This window comes from Gobio gobio (assembly GCF_949357685.1).
Source record: "Gobio gobio genome assembly, chromosome: 5".
NCBI classification, from domain to species: Eukaryota; Metazoa; Chordata; class Actinopteri; order Cypriniformes; family Gobionidae; genus Gobio; species Gobio gobio.
In genome coordinates this window covers 54,925,769-54,941,108 of record NC_137101.1, presented here as the reverse complement: position 1 = coordinate 54,941,108, position 15,340 = coordinate 54,925,769, and positions in this window count along the sequence as shown.

The following is a 15,340-nucleotide window of genomic DNA, read 5'->3' as shown; positions in this document are numbered from 1 at the left end:
GAGCTGAATCCTTTATTCAAACGAGTATTTCAAAAAGCCTAATTCATTTAAACTACCAAACGACTGTGGGTAGCCTACTTGAACCATTTACTCGTCTGATTCTGTCAAAAATGCAGATATTTTGAGGAACAAAACGCGTGTTGCTCGGAGACGCAGCAGTTCTGCTGTTTGTTCTGTTTTCTTGGACGGAGTGAAAACAGAATCTACAAAAGTTAGCCCACTCAGTAACTTTATTGAACGTAGGCTATCTATATGATCATGCTCAATTTATAAAAGTAAAACTAAACCATTTATTTTACGTGTTTTGAAGCCTATCTGCTCTGTTACCGGACTTCGCAAAGTTAGCATTGGCATAAACACAAACATACTCTAGCAACACTGGACAATTGGATAAAATAATATTTCTCTCTACAGGGAGTGCAGAATTATTAGGCACGTTGATTTTCTGATCATATTTTTTTTCCAGGCACATTTGACCAATTCCAAACCACAGTAATCCTAATAACTACTATTGATTTAGTATTTAATAATGTATAAGTGATATATAATTGTTCATGAAGGCTGGAAATGAAAATCACCTTATATTCAGGTGTGCAGAATTATTTGGCATGTTTTCTTTTACAGATAAATTGAGCCAAAAAAGAGATTTAACTCAGACTGAAAAGTCAAAAAGTATTAAATGCCCATGAGAAGGATGCAATACTAATGCAATACTAGACATTGCAGTTAAGGCGTGACCATTGGACAGTGAAATGCTCATTGGGTCAGCAGGATCTGACAAAAACATGTGGCGGAGAAAAGACACCTATTAACCGCAAAAGAATTAAGAATTAAGGTGAAGAATTAAGGGTGAAACCATCAGGAACCCTTTAGTCTCCAGCGCCACCATTTTCCAAAGCTGAACCTACCTGGAGTCTCCAGAAGTGCAAGGTGTCAGGATCTCAGAGACTTCAGTTAGGTAAAGAATCCTAAAAAATGACCCCCACTAGATAAGAATCACAAGCTGAAGTGTTGTAAAATACATGAAGAAGGTTTTTTTATAGGCTTTATGGACAGATAGGTTGAGAGTGACTCTTGAAGGACCAGCACCACATCCTCTAGTACCACTGTTTGAAGAATTCATCTTCCAGAATCTGGCAGTACGTTTTGGGAGTTCATTTTAGTCCATCCTGAAGTCCGTTTTGCAGAGATGGACTAAAAATGAACTCCCAAAACGTACTGCCAGATTCTGGAAGATGAATTCTTCAAACAGTGGTACTAGAGGATGTGGTGCTGGTCCTTCAAGAGTCACTCTCAACCTATCTGTCCATAAAGCCTATAAAAAAAACCTTCTTCATGTATTTTACAACACTTCAGCTTGTGATTCTTATCTAGTGGGGGTCATTTTTTAGGATTCTTTACCTAACTGAAGTCTCTGAGATCCTGACACCTTGCACTTCTGGAGACTCCAGGTAGGTTGCATCTTTGGAAAATGGTGGCGCTGGAGACTAAAGGGTTCCTGATGGTTTCACCCTTAATTCTTCACCTTAATTCTTAATTCTTTTGCAGTTAACAGGTGAATTTCTTCACCACCTGTTTTTGTCAGATCCTGCTGACCCAACGAGCATTTCACTGTCCAATGGTCACGCCTTAACTGCAATGTCTAGTATTGCATTAGTATTGGATCCTTCTCATGGGCATTTAATACTTTTTGACTTTTCAGTCTGAGTTAAATCTCTTTTTTGGCTCAATTTATCTGTAAAAGAAAACATGCCTAATAATTCTGCACACCTGAATATAAGGTGATTTTCATTTCCAGCCTTCATGAACAATTATATATCACTTATACATTATTAAATACTAAATCAATAGTAGTTATTAGGATTACTGTGGTTTGGAATTGGTCAAATGTGCCTGGAAAAAAAATATGATCAGAAAATCAACGTGCCTAATAATTCTGCACTCCCTGTATGTGAACAAGACTGAAATTATATTATTTTCTGTATCTTTTCTCGGGTGTGCCGATCTCTGTGGTGAAACACGTCTCTGTCATAGTCGTACACGAACGGTTCTTTCATTGCGTTGGTCTTAATTTATCTTTGGCTGCATTATAATGACTTCCTAATACGGAATATGATCAAAGATTACATATGTGGACGTGTTCGGAGAAATTAGCCATTGAAAATATATATTTGAACTACCAGTAGGCCTATGTTTAAATTAACGAAATGACTGAATGGAATTCAAAGTCGTCAAGTCAGTAAAACTAATCTACAGTATCACTGCTGCATATGGGTGAAGTTACACACAACACAACGTGTACAAATAACTTATTTTATCTATAATCAAGTGCGTAGCAACCGCTATAGCCCGCGTTTTACAACTAGACTGAGTGACGAATCACTAGTAAACAAACATCACTTGAGTAGCGCAGCGCAGCATCCTCATTGCTTCTCTGCATTGGTTATGACACAATAAAGTACTCTTTTCATCACATACCGCAAGCTTGTTGACACGGGGACACTGGCCCCCTCTGATTACATTTATTTTGATTGAGAAAATCATTGAAACGTCAGATAATCAATAAAACATTAACACAATTTTTAGGCAAATCTTTTTGTTGTATTTATTAGACACATCAAAGCATTTTTGAAAGGTGTGCCATTGTAGTTCACTGCCTCATCAAAAAGAACAGAAATGTCAGGCCACTGTTCAGTGAAGTGCTGTTCCACATTGGCTCGGTCCTCTACTGATGTGAAGGGATCACTGCCAAACATGGACAACCTGGTCAGAGTCGACCCAACTTCTTGCTGATACATATCAGCTGCAACAGAGGCATTTGGCAGAAACACTTCATCAATCTTGGCTCTGCATCCACCCTCAGCCAGGCGATTTGGTACTCCTCTACCTGAAATAACATGTGGGCAAAGTGGAGACATCACCTGTAAGCAGTCCCTGGTTGATTTAACAGTACTATAGCTACACGCGCATTAAGGTTTCTAGGTGGGTTGTGGGTGTTGGTTTAGTCAAATCCAGTGACATTGCACATAAAATGGGATTAACGAATAGAATTGTCTGATGACAGGCTCAATAAATTTTATTTTACTATGGAGAAAGTTATACGTTTTAATTGTTAAATGTGGGACATAAAGAGTCAGTTAGCTTTGTGTGAGGGAGTGCTTTTTTCTGAAAAACAAAGGGGGAGGGGCAATCTAAGAGACAAATTAAATACCTATGATGCATATTTGGTGAGTGTTCCCTAAGAGCATTTTTAAACACCTGGATCACTTACAAAAAAACAACAACAATGAAAGACAAAGACAATGATATTGCTTTCTACCAGCGATCCTGTGTCCATTCCAAGCCTGTCCGACACAGCTTACACCTATTTGACTTGTCTGGCAGGTCAAGTTGGAGACGCAATATTTCACAACGTCATCATTCAGGTCCAGAATTTCTTGGTCCATCATCTGGACTAGGACTTCTTTGAGAGGGTTAACCCTGTTGTTAATTTCGGGCCACATACGTTCAACAGTATGGTTCTGTGGATGACAAAGGTTTGCTATAAAGACTTTCAAAGTTTGCACAAAAACAAGGTGGACATATGGTGTTTATATGATGACAAACTGTGGGAATGATCAGAGTATAATACTGAGGTTGATGGTGTTTGAAGATACGGTCTCCTCTCTTGGTTGTGCCGGTGACCAGAGAGCATCTCTTGCATAAACAAGGTAAGGTAGAACTCCTTTCCGTGGTCCACCCTCACCTGATCCCACATGCCATTTCCCAGAACAGCTGATCTATAGAGATGTCACAGGGTCATTATGTTTGATTAGGATAAAACCAAGTTAATGCTTTTGCGATTTCCATTTAACTATAAAAGCAATAGAAACCAGTGATTGAGAACTTGGGATTTGTTACAAAAAGAAAAAATGTCTGATGTTAACAATAAATATATTCTGCAGTTGAGGCTCTATTCTACTGACCTATACACTTGTTCATATATAGTCAGGTTGTTTTTTACAGGCATGGTAGCATGGCCAACAACCTTCTTGCTGAAGCCATCCACTGCCAGGACATGCGTGACTCCAAACATGACCAGTTTTTCATTTTGGTCCATGTGCAATTTGTGGCCAGTGTATTCAGCTTCATATGGGACCGGGTTAAGGTTACGTGCTCCCTAAAGATGAGAAAATATGTGTGAAAAAGGCTGTTAATATATTGAGCACCCCAATTCTTTCATATGGTACGTGTTCTAGTCGAGCCAAGCAGTGGTGCGCTGTTTGCATGTTCATAAACTAGTTGGCTAATGCCTACCATCGACAATTAATCAGCAGTTTATACATCACAATTTTTTTGGAACAAAGCAGAGGAAGAAGATAACTACTGCAGTAATTGGGAGTTAGCTAAATATGAAGTCTGTAAATATTTTTGAAAATTCAGTAGTGACTTGGCTAAAAAGAAGAAATCTAATGAGAGTAATGTTATTTGTAAAATTGCTAGTGCATTAGCTAAAAATGTGGAAGATATTACTGATCTTGAAAAAGCTGAATTTGCTGAACAGCAACAACAATTAGATAAAATATATAAATATAAAGCTGAAGGAGCTTACATCCAAACATGCAGAAAGTGGTTTGAGGAAGGTGAGCAAAGCTCTGCTTATTTTTTTTTTGTTTAGAAAGACAACAAGCTAAAACAAGTAACATAGGGAAACTCATGATTGATGGAATATTAAATAAAGATCAAAAAGTAATTGAAAAACTCTGTCTAAATTTTGCAGCAAGATGCAACTGACACTGATTTTTTAAATATAGTAGATAAAGATTTTTGTGATGCTCCTATTACCATGAATGAGATTCTAGAAGCGATTAATTCATAAAAAAAAAAGGGAAAATCTCCTGGCACTGATGGGCACGTTTCAGTTTTATAAATTTAGCAAAAAAATAGCACCATTTCTATTAGAGGTTTTAGAGAAAGCACTCTTTTATTTAAGAATAAATCTTAGTTCTATAATCACTGGTTCAGTAATGGAATATTTCATGTTAGACAGCTTTTTAATAACAAAGGTCTGCTTTTTAGGTAGGCAGAGTTTCTTTCAGAATATAATATACCGGTAACTCTTAAAGAGTTTGCCACAGTTATGGATGCTATTCCATCTGGCATACTCATGCTTTTCAAAAATAGTACTCTCTCTTTGGGTTTATCTTCTCCTGAACCTGTCAAAACACCTATTGGTGAGATGTGTTTCACTGAAGAAAAAAAAAAGGAAGACATTTTAAAGTAAGAGTTCTATTCCTTGAGAACATCATTTCTACCCCTCCTGCAATCTCATATTGGAATGGACTTTTTGATCATTTAATTTGGAAAAATATATGGTCCATACAACAAAGGTTTTTCCACACAAAATAATTTTTTTTTTTTTAATTAATTCATAATATTTACCCTGTCAAACATTTATTTAAAAAAAAAAAATTCAGATCTGTTCTTGCCAATAATTGCTCTTTCTGTCAGAATGACACTGAAACTCTTCTTAACTTGCTTTGGTCCTGCAGTTATACTCTGCAACTTTGGAGAGATGATAGTTGGTTAATCTCAAGCAATATCTTCAAAACTTCTCTATGAATCCCAAAACTGTTATTTTTGGATTTTTTGAAGCAGATTCAAATGCCTGCTTTATAATAAATCTAATTATTTTCCTATGCAGATTTAATATTCACAAATGTAAGTTTTAAAATTTTAAACCAATTATTTTGGTATTCTTGCATGAGATAAAACATTATTTGAGTACAATTTCATCCTCTCTTAACCCAAAAGCACTGAGAACATGTACAATTTGAAAGATCTACAAACCCTGTACCTTAATGTTTAGATTTCTTTTCATTTAAGTAATGACCTCTTTCTTTCTTTTTTCCTCTCCATTTTTTTTAATTTCACTGTTTTTGTGTGTTGTGCTATGATGTTGTTAAAGTGTTTTCTCTTTCACTATTCTTTTTATTTTTGTTATTAATAATTATTGTTGTGTTCCAATTTTGTTTCACACTGTAATTTGAATGTTCAAATAAAGCATAAAAAAAAAAAAAAAAAAAAAAAATTATGACAAACCCGACGTCTTGCTTCACTATACGGCTGATGGACAGTGCGAAGGACTCTACCGACGCGGCCCTCTCCTGCTCTTACTCCATTCGCAGACAAATAACCAGTCATCATCCTGCGGCCGTACTGTAAATGACAGCTAATTTGTGAAAGAGAATTTAAAGTGTATCTATTGATTTTGTTCGTATTGTTATTTTTGAAGGACTTTTATTTTGATATGGCTTTAACATGCACCAACATGGTTGTATAAAGCACGCCTTCTTTCCGCTTTGTGTATGTGCACACGCTTTTATGAAAGACGCAGCCTGCCATTTATGACGGTTCCTCTTCCCATTTGTATTTTTTGCATCCCACTTGAGGGTTATAAGGTAAACGAGTTTGTTTAATGTCTTTCAGTTATTAATTGTATTGTGATGTTGGTTATTGTGTGGGAGTTATACAGTGTTTGTTTTGTTTGTGTTTGCTGTAGCTCTTACGGTGTCTACATGAGTGTCACGAATAAAACACTAAAGGAAACATCAGTTCAAGGAGTGTTCGACCATCATTCCAGTGGGTTAGCAACACGTACGTTGGTCCGGCCTGTCAAATGAAATATTAACGTTATGGGCCTTATAACTCCTGGTGAATTTGTTTGGGGTGTCATACGCAACCAAAATTAAAAACTTACCCGGTTAATTGCTCGAGTTACAGCCATCTCCAAATCACTGTTCGAATGTCCCCACCTCGAGAGGTTGTTTTGCTCACAAAATCTTCTGACACTTGACATTGAACATCCTCGTTGGACACTCATACGACGACTCATGTTTGCAGCGATATCTGCATGAGTCATTCCTGTATTAAACATTAATATTATGTCATCTCTGTACTCTTCTAAAGCAGCCATGACCAATCGTCACACTCGATGATTATTGGCGCCTAAAGCTAGGTTTATTCTCACCGTAGCCCCACGAGCACGAAGGTGCGCGCGCCAAAAATGACGTAATTGCGGTGTGGGCGGTCGTGCGGTATGGAAGGATATTGCGGACAATTTTCAAAAGGAATTGCAATTGTATTTGCAATTGCGTTTTTCAATTTGTCGACATATAAAATGTGACATAATCCAAACGCAATTGCAAATCGCGCATTGCCATTTGCATTTTCGTTTACGTGAACGACTGCCAAATTTCAAATGGAAAAGCAAAGTCTGTTTGCAATTGCATTTCCAATGTCATACAAGTTATGACCCTGCCATTTTGGAATATCAATAGCAAATCACCTATTAGCTTTAAATTTCCTCCGTGTCCTTCCACAACCTGCACGAAATTCAAATGGAATCGCAATCCCCTTTGCGTTTGCATTTCCAATGTCTAACACAGTCAACTGTCAATCAGGCTTGAGGGCGGGGTTTACAGATATATTCGGAAAGTAGGCCACGTCCTCAAGTGGTGGAAAACCAAGGACTTTTCCATCATTATTCATTCCTAAGAACATAGGGCGAAATATCCAATGTGTCTATTTAGCAACAACAAAAAAAGTCATAAAACTACTGTGTAGTGTTTTGCACTTCAAACAAAGCCCAAAACCTGGAAATAGACTATTTATCACCTGCCAACCAAACAAAAGGAAACCAAAAGAAGACTGCTCTGGTTGCAAGCAAATTGTCAAGAAGAAATGAGGATTAGGGATGCTTTAACCGTTTCCCAAAAGTACGAATTTTGACAGATTAATATACAGTTAAACGGTTTAAAATGTGTATATTTAAGTTTTTTTTGCTGCATGGTAAAAGCTAAATATGCTATAGGCCGATTCGGTTTAAAGATCAGCTCAATATATAATATAATCTTTAAAATAGGCCTATCCTTTTATTGAAACTGGGGCAAAAAGTCATTTGGAAATATTTTCACCCGCTGGTATTTTCGAGTTTGCCGCAGAGACCCTTGTGATAAATGAGTTGTATTTATGATAATCCGCGCAGATTTTAGTTGATGAAAATAAATAAAAAAACGGCCAAATAAACACAGAAATATATCAAAATGCCAAGTCGAGTATTCTCATAAACACAGTAGATGTAGCTAAGCACTATGCGCGTGCACACAAATGTATAACTGGACCTTAAAGTGAAAACCCTGCACAATTCCATATTGCAACTTATTTACTGTTTGCTGCATATTTGTTTGTTTTTAGTTATACTACTGTTAAAATGTTATTGGGAAAGAAAAAAAGGAAAGTTTAAATAATAATTTTATATATTTTTACTGTGGCTCTTGATGCTTAAATGCTTTAACCAAAAATGAAAAATAGCTCTTTGATCCAAAAAGGTTCCCGACTCCTGGCTTAAATGAACAAGTTGAGTAGAAGAAAAAAAAAAAGATATATTTTCGAGCCAGCATGTCACAAAGGGCATTCTGGGTTGAGCCAGCGCTGAACGAGCGAATATACTGCCATTTTTATTTGACGAGGAAAAAAAAAAGAAAGCCGGTTCTTTTTCAGATTCAGGTTTTTCGTTGTGTCATCTTTATGTATTAATTATTTAGGCTAAGTGAGAAATATTTAGTGTTTATTTTATTTATATTATTCAGTTTCTCTCTGTTGTCAGAAACGCTGCAGGTGCGTGAAAATTTGATAATGTGTGAATCCAGGTTCTGTTGTTGAGCTGTTCTGTCAAATCTGTTAAAATGTCAAAATAAAGATACAAATATAGTTAAATGAATAGGAATAGGCTACATATGAAGAAAATAATAATGTTGAATAAAATGCTGAAATGAAGATCCCATCAGAAAATTGTGAATGAACATAAAACCTTTATGTAAGGTAGCGTTAGGGAACAAAATGCAGAGCCATCAAATAAAATATAAAAATAAAAGTGCCAGGTGGACAGTAAATGCAATACGAAAACATTCAAGTACTGTATGCCGCTACAAAAACATGCAAGGTAGCGTTAGGGAACAAAATGCAGAGCCATCAAATAAAATAAAAATAAAAGTGCCAGGTGGACAGTAAATGCACAGAGGTGTCAAAAGTATTCGCATTCATTACTCAGGTAGAAGTATAGATACTGGGGTTTAAAAAGACTTCTGTAGAAGTTGAAGTATCAACTCAAGCTTTTTACTCAAGTAAAAGTGTAAAAGTAACTGGTTTCAAAACTACTTAAAGTATAAAAGTAAAAGTAATGTAAGGGGAAAAATGCCATTAAAGGGGTAGTTCACCCAAAAATGAAAATTCTGTCATAATTTACTCAAGTTGTTCCAACCTGTATGAGTTTCTTTGTTCTGAAGATTGAAGAATTTTTGTAACCAAGCAGATTATATGCAACCATTGACTGCCATAGCATTTTCCCCCTACTATGGCAGTCAATGTTTGCTCTATCTGCTTGGTTACTAACATTCTTCAAAATATCTTCAGAACAAAAACTCTTGAGTAAATGATGACAGAATATTCATTTTTGGGTGAAGTATCCCTTTAAGGACAAAAGATTAGGCCGCGCCACAGTGCATACCCCACCTCCTCAAAAAAACATTTTTCTGAAGGCCATAATGACTATAATGTTATATTAAAAAGTTAATGTTGAACATTTTTAGATGCACTTGGCTACGCGTTTCAGCCGCATATATTCCCATTGAAAATGAACGCATTTTAGGACAATGCAAATACATTAAAGAACCATATGTGTACTACTGAGCATTAACGTGTTTCATGGAGTGGAAGATTTGATGACTAGTTGCCTATAAATATTGTAAAGGTGCAAAAAGTCAAAATTCAGAGGCATGTTATCAATAACCATTTTTTGAATGTGTGATCAGTGTGGCCAGATTGGGTCAACAATTTCCAGCCCAAAAACCTCACCAAATGTACATTTATATATAAAAAAAAATGGTTATTGATAACATGCCTGGTTATTGATAACAATTTTTCACCTCTTACAATACTTATAGGCAACTAGTCACTCGAAGAAAAAAACCCAAAACTTTAACTGCCAAAATAATGTGATATTATTTTATTGCCATACCAATCAATGTTGATAAGTAAGTTACTGGAAGATTCCAATTAGTTTGTCCCGTTTTCGTGCCCTTCTCAGCATTTATCGGTGATTCAAAGACAATGACTTCTCAGATCCAGGGTTTTTCCTGGGTCAAAAATGGTCTTCGGTGGTGGCTGACAGACATGGTCATCCATACACACACACACACACGCACGCACACACAGTTAAAAAGTACCCTACCCACGTGATCTGCAAGCACAATACTGACAATACATTTTAAATAAATTCAAAGAAAGTTTGTAACTTTTGCTTATCTTATTTTGATCCCACATGAAAAAATACTATATTATAGTAAAATTACTCTAGTAAATACTATAGTGTTTTTGAACCGTACTATAGTAAATATATTACAGTAAATGAACAAAGTGTAGTAAATACTATAATATACTACAATATACTACAATTTACTGTAGTATCTTTACTATTGTATGGTTCAAAAACACAATATAGTAATTTTACTATAATATACTATAATATCCTGAGGTTTTTTCATGTGGGATACCTTGATGTTTGTTTTTGTTCCTCATTTTTACTCTATTTACTGATAATTGTTTTGGTATATAATCATATCAATATTAAAAAGTAGTATTAAAAAAATGAACAAATAGCCTTATTTTCTGCCATATACAATTTTATAAAATTATCAGCTAGCTAATAACTTTGTTCTGGGTTCACCTCACTCCAGTCTAAACTAAGTGATTTATAGGCTATTTATTTTACTACACATTGTGAACATAAATAAGCTGAAAGACTGTGGATAATTAAAACTAACTCTTACACCCACTCTTGCTAAATTGTGTAAGCACACTTGTGTTCTCATTTCAGGTGTTCTGAGTAAATGATTAAACTGATTCGTGAGTTCAGTGTTGGACAGATCAGTTGTTCTAACCAGTCGTTGAAATGATTCGGTTCAAAGGAGTCATTATGTGGCGAATCGGACATTTGCAGACGTGTTGTGTGCGAATCCCGTCTGTTAGAACATCGCAAAAGATTTGTAAACACACAGAAAACACTTCATAACCGGATAGGAATTGTTTCCCGTTTATTGAAAGTATGCTTTATGTCAGCTGGTCAGAGAATCAGTCAATGTTTTTTGAGCGTATTTCACACCCAGCGGTAATTAAAGGAAAACATATTGTCTGATAGCGCCACGTGCAACATGGATTCGGTCTTCCGACCTTTTGATTTTGATTAACGTAATATGTGAAATATTAGAAAGCTAAGAATGCTTATTTTGAAGACCGAGAGCGTGCGAGCGGGGGAGGAGCTCTCTGATCGTTCTCTCTGAGACTCGGTTACAAGCGCAGCATCTATTCTACATCATTCATGAATCACAATAACTCATCAAATAAAGCTTTGGCGGGACAAAAAATTGTTTTGGCGGCCGCCAAAAAATTTTCAATGTAGGAAAAACCCTGAGATCTGAGGGAAGCAAAATCTTCAAACTTTAATGAAGGCCAGTCTCAGATATAAGACAAAGAAAGAGGTGGAGAACAGACTTATCCAATGAAAATAATTACATCATATATATCTCATGTTATAGGAACGTGAGCCACGTGATAATGTATACAACACATCTGGTAATCATTATTTCCACCGTCCAAACACTAGGGCCCAAATGGTCCTTTCAATGCAAGGAATAGGGAAACTTGGGACTTTTCTCCATTTGAACAGATAGCGCCTTCATATATGAAAAACATATGTCTAGGGTATGTTTCACTTAGAGAGAGAGAGAGAGAGAGAGAGAGAAGACAAAGGAAAAAGGCCACACTTCTATTCATTCGAAGTGGAGTAAAATAATGAGGATAATGTGGTTGATTAACTAAAAGATTAATGCTGAGATGTATATAAAAACCTATCAATCCCTCCTCTGGCAATAAAATTGCCACACCCAAATCTCAGCATTATCTGTCTTATACACAAAATACAAACATTTCCTTTACCTTCTTTTGAAATTAAGGACACTTAACAGTTCTATTCATCAAAGCATATTGAGAGGATACAAAGTTATTCATAGCACGATTAATCAAGGCTCTGATAAATGGAATAATACAACAGATAATAAATGCAAGGATTAATAGGATTATACCTATAGGAATTAAGGCAGATACAAGCATTTGTTGCCATTCTGTAAGGCATGCTAAGAAACCATCTTGCTTGTCATCAACCTCTCGTCTTTCCAATTCTTGAGCAATTCTAGTCATATTCTTTAAACCTTCTTCGATTAAATGACCATCTGCATCATTTTGAGGAATTTCTCCCATCCTCACTGTTCCAAATTGTCCTTCCATACACAACAGTGAGTCTGGAATAGTGGCAATTGTTGCCACTTTTGCTTGTACCTGAGGTGCGAGCATCAATCTAGCTGTTGCGCAACCCCATGCTATAGTTTTATTTGGAGCCATCATTCCAGTAACGCTAACAACAAGTGGACACTCCAATTCTTCCTCTGTCATAGGTGAGTTAACCTATACATGTGGACCAGAGGCACTATGTGGCATTTTTGTGCAAACATAACAGTCGTCAGTTTTTCCTGCATGTCTAGCTGTGTATTTCGCGAGACGCCACCACATGTTTTCGGCAAAAGCGTGGTGGGCGTTGTCATCATGATATACCCAAGTCTCATTGCCCGTGTTGACTGTAGCTTGTACACGAACAAATATATTTATTAGGACCACTAGATAAAATATAACTTTCATCATCATGGCTCAAGAGCTTTCACTGAGATGATTCTAGCTCTTTTGCGATTTCTTTCGTCGTCTCCTCTTAGAAGCTCTTGCTTCCCCTTCCGTCGGCTCTTTCCTTGGCTCAGTGGCTCCCACCTCCTCGACATCGACCAGGACGCTTCCTTGGGCTGGAGCTGCTTTCAGTCGACTTGCATGGATCCACTGCGGCTGGAAGTCAGTCAGAACACCTGTCCTCGTCACAGCTATCACCACGGCAGGCCCTAGATACCTTGGCTCTCCCAGTTTGATGGGCTTCAGGCTCCTTATCAACACCTGTTGTCCTGGGACGAAAGGATGAGTTGGGTTTTCTGAAGGAAGAGGGAGAGAGAGAGAGACATCACCATTGATGCTAATTGATGCTATTCAAAGTTTTGACTAGGGAATCCACGTAATCCGTGACGATCACCTCCGTGTCACCTGTGGACAGATTGCCAGCGCGACCTTTGACCCATGGGGTCGGGAAAGGTCTACCCATAAGAATTTCAAAGGGGGACATCTTTGTTGTTGCTGATGGTGACATTCTAATTTCGGTCAATACGGCAGGCAGCAGGTCAACCCAATTTCTGCCTGTATCAATACACGCCTTATTAATTCGATCTTTGATAATCTTGTTCATGCATTCTACTTGTCCGCTTGAAGTTGGTGCATAGGGCATGTGTAGCTTCCAGGTAATATTAAGTTCTTTGGCTAATAATTGCGTAACTTTGGAAATAAACGGTGTCCCATAGTCACTGTCTATGACCGACGGTATACCAAAACGCGGTATAATTTCTTTAGCCAAAGCTTTCACTACCGTCTGTGCATTTTCTCTTCCACACGGAAAGGCTTCTGGCCACTTGGAGAACCTGTCAACAATCACAAGCAAATATTTATTATTTCCACAAGGAGGCATATGTGTAAAATCAATTTGCAAATGTTGGAATGGTAACTCAGGGTGTGGTAAAGCGTCATATGTAGTTGGCTTGTGTCTGTTGGTTTGAGCACACACCAAACAAGCATCTAATATCAACAGAGTATTTCTTCGAGCATTTGCTATGCAGTAAGATCGATTCAACATTTGTATCACTTTCTTTTTTGAGACATGTGATACTCCATGATAGTGTCGACATAGCATCACAATTGCAGATGCAGGGAGTGCAAGTCTACCCTGCTTGTCTCTCAATATTCCAGCTTGATCTGGTTTTACTTCATTGTCTGTCCAATGAGTTAAATCAGCTTGTGTAGGATTAGCTTGCAATATTTTTATGTCCAAATCATTAGTCAATGATGAATTCATCATAGGCACCTCTGTGCCTCCTTCGCTTACATGTGGACTTAATGTTACTTCTTTAGCAGCCCATTTCGCAACTTCATCTGCAAATCTGTTTCCTTTGGCTTCATCTGTTTGTCCTGCAGCATGTCCTGCTACTTTGATAACAGCGAGTTTTGATGGCTGTTGTGCTGCACGAATGAGCTCAGCTACAATGCTATGATGAGCTATTGGCTTTCCAGCTGAAGTCTTAAAATCTCTTTCTTCCCACAATTTAGCAAAATCATGGACTATGCCATATGCATATTTAGAATCAGTGTATATATTAACACACTGATCTTTTGCCAGTTGACAAGCTCTTGTCAATGCAATTAATTCTGCTACTTGTGCTGATTTGTATGGCAAAGAGTATGCTTCAATTACACGATCAGGTAATTCAACAATAGCATAGCCAGTTAAGTATGTATTGTCATTTGGTTTGAAGCAGGACCCGTCAATATTCCAATGTAGCCCCTCCTCCAGGACAGATGTAGAAACATCTGGCCTGCAGGATGTTGATGTCTCAATTCTGGCCAGGCACTCGTGGTCGTCACTCTCAAATTCACCTTGCGTCAGTAACCTGTGCAAATGTACAGTAGGACCATGAACAACAGAAGTGGGTTTCAAAATCAAATTAGCAGTAGCTAATAATATAGCCTCATAGCCCGAGCGTCGCTGGGCGGTCATATGTTGTGTAGAAATGTTACTCATAATAGCTCCTACCTGATGTGAAGTATGCACAATTAATTTGTGTGACAGTACAATTCGTTCAGCATCCTGTACCATGATCGCCGTGGCAGCCACCGCACGCAAACAAGCCGGGAGTCCCCTGGCAACTGGGTCGAGAGTTTTGGCGAGATAGGCAATCGGACGCAGGACACTTTTTGTTTTTTCCTGTGCGAGGATTGCAGCGGCCGTCTCGCCGCTCTGGTACACATAGAGATGGAACGCTTGTTTGTAGTTTGGGAATCCGAGTGCAGGAGGTCTCGTCAAGGAGGATTTCAAGTGTCTGAATGCTTGGTCCATTTCAGATGTCCATGTAATGTTCTCTGAGTCTCCGAGAGTAGCAGTTCGTATGATCTTGTCATGGAGGGAGCAGTTAGGCACCCATGCGCGGCAGTAATTAACGAGCCCTAGGAAGCTTTGCATTTGCTTCCGTGTCTTTGGGTGCTTGAAGGTTGCAATAGCTTTCACTCTGTCCGCAGACAGTTGCACCTGGCCCTTCGACAGTTCATG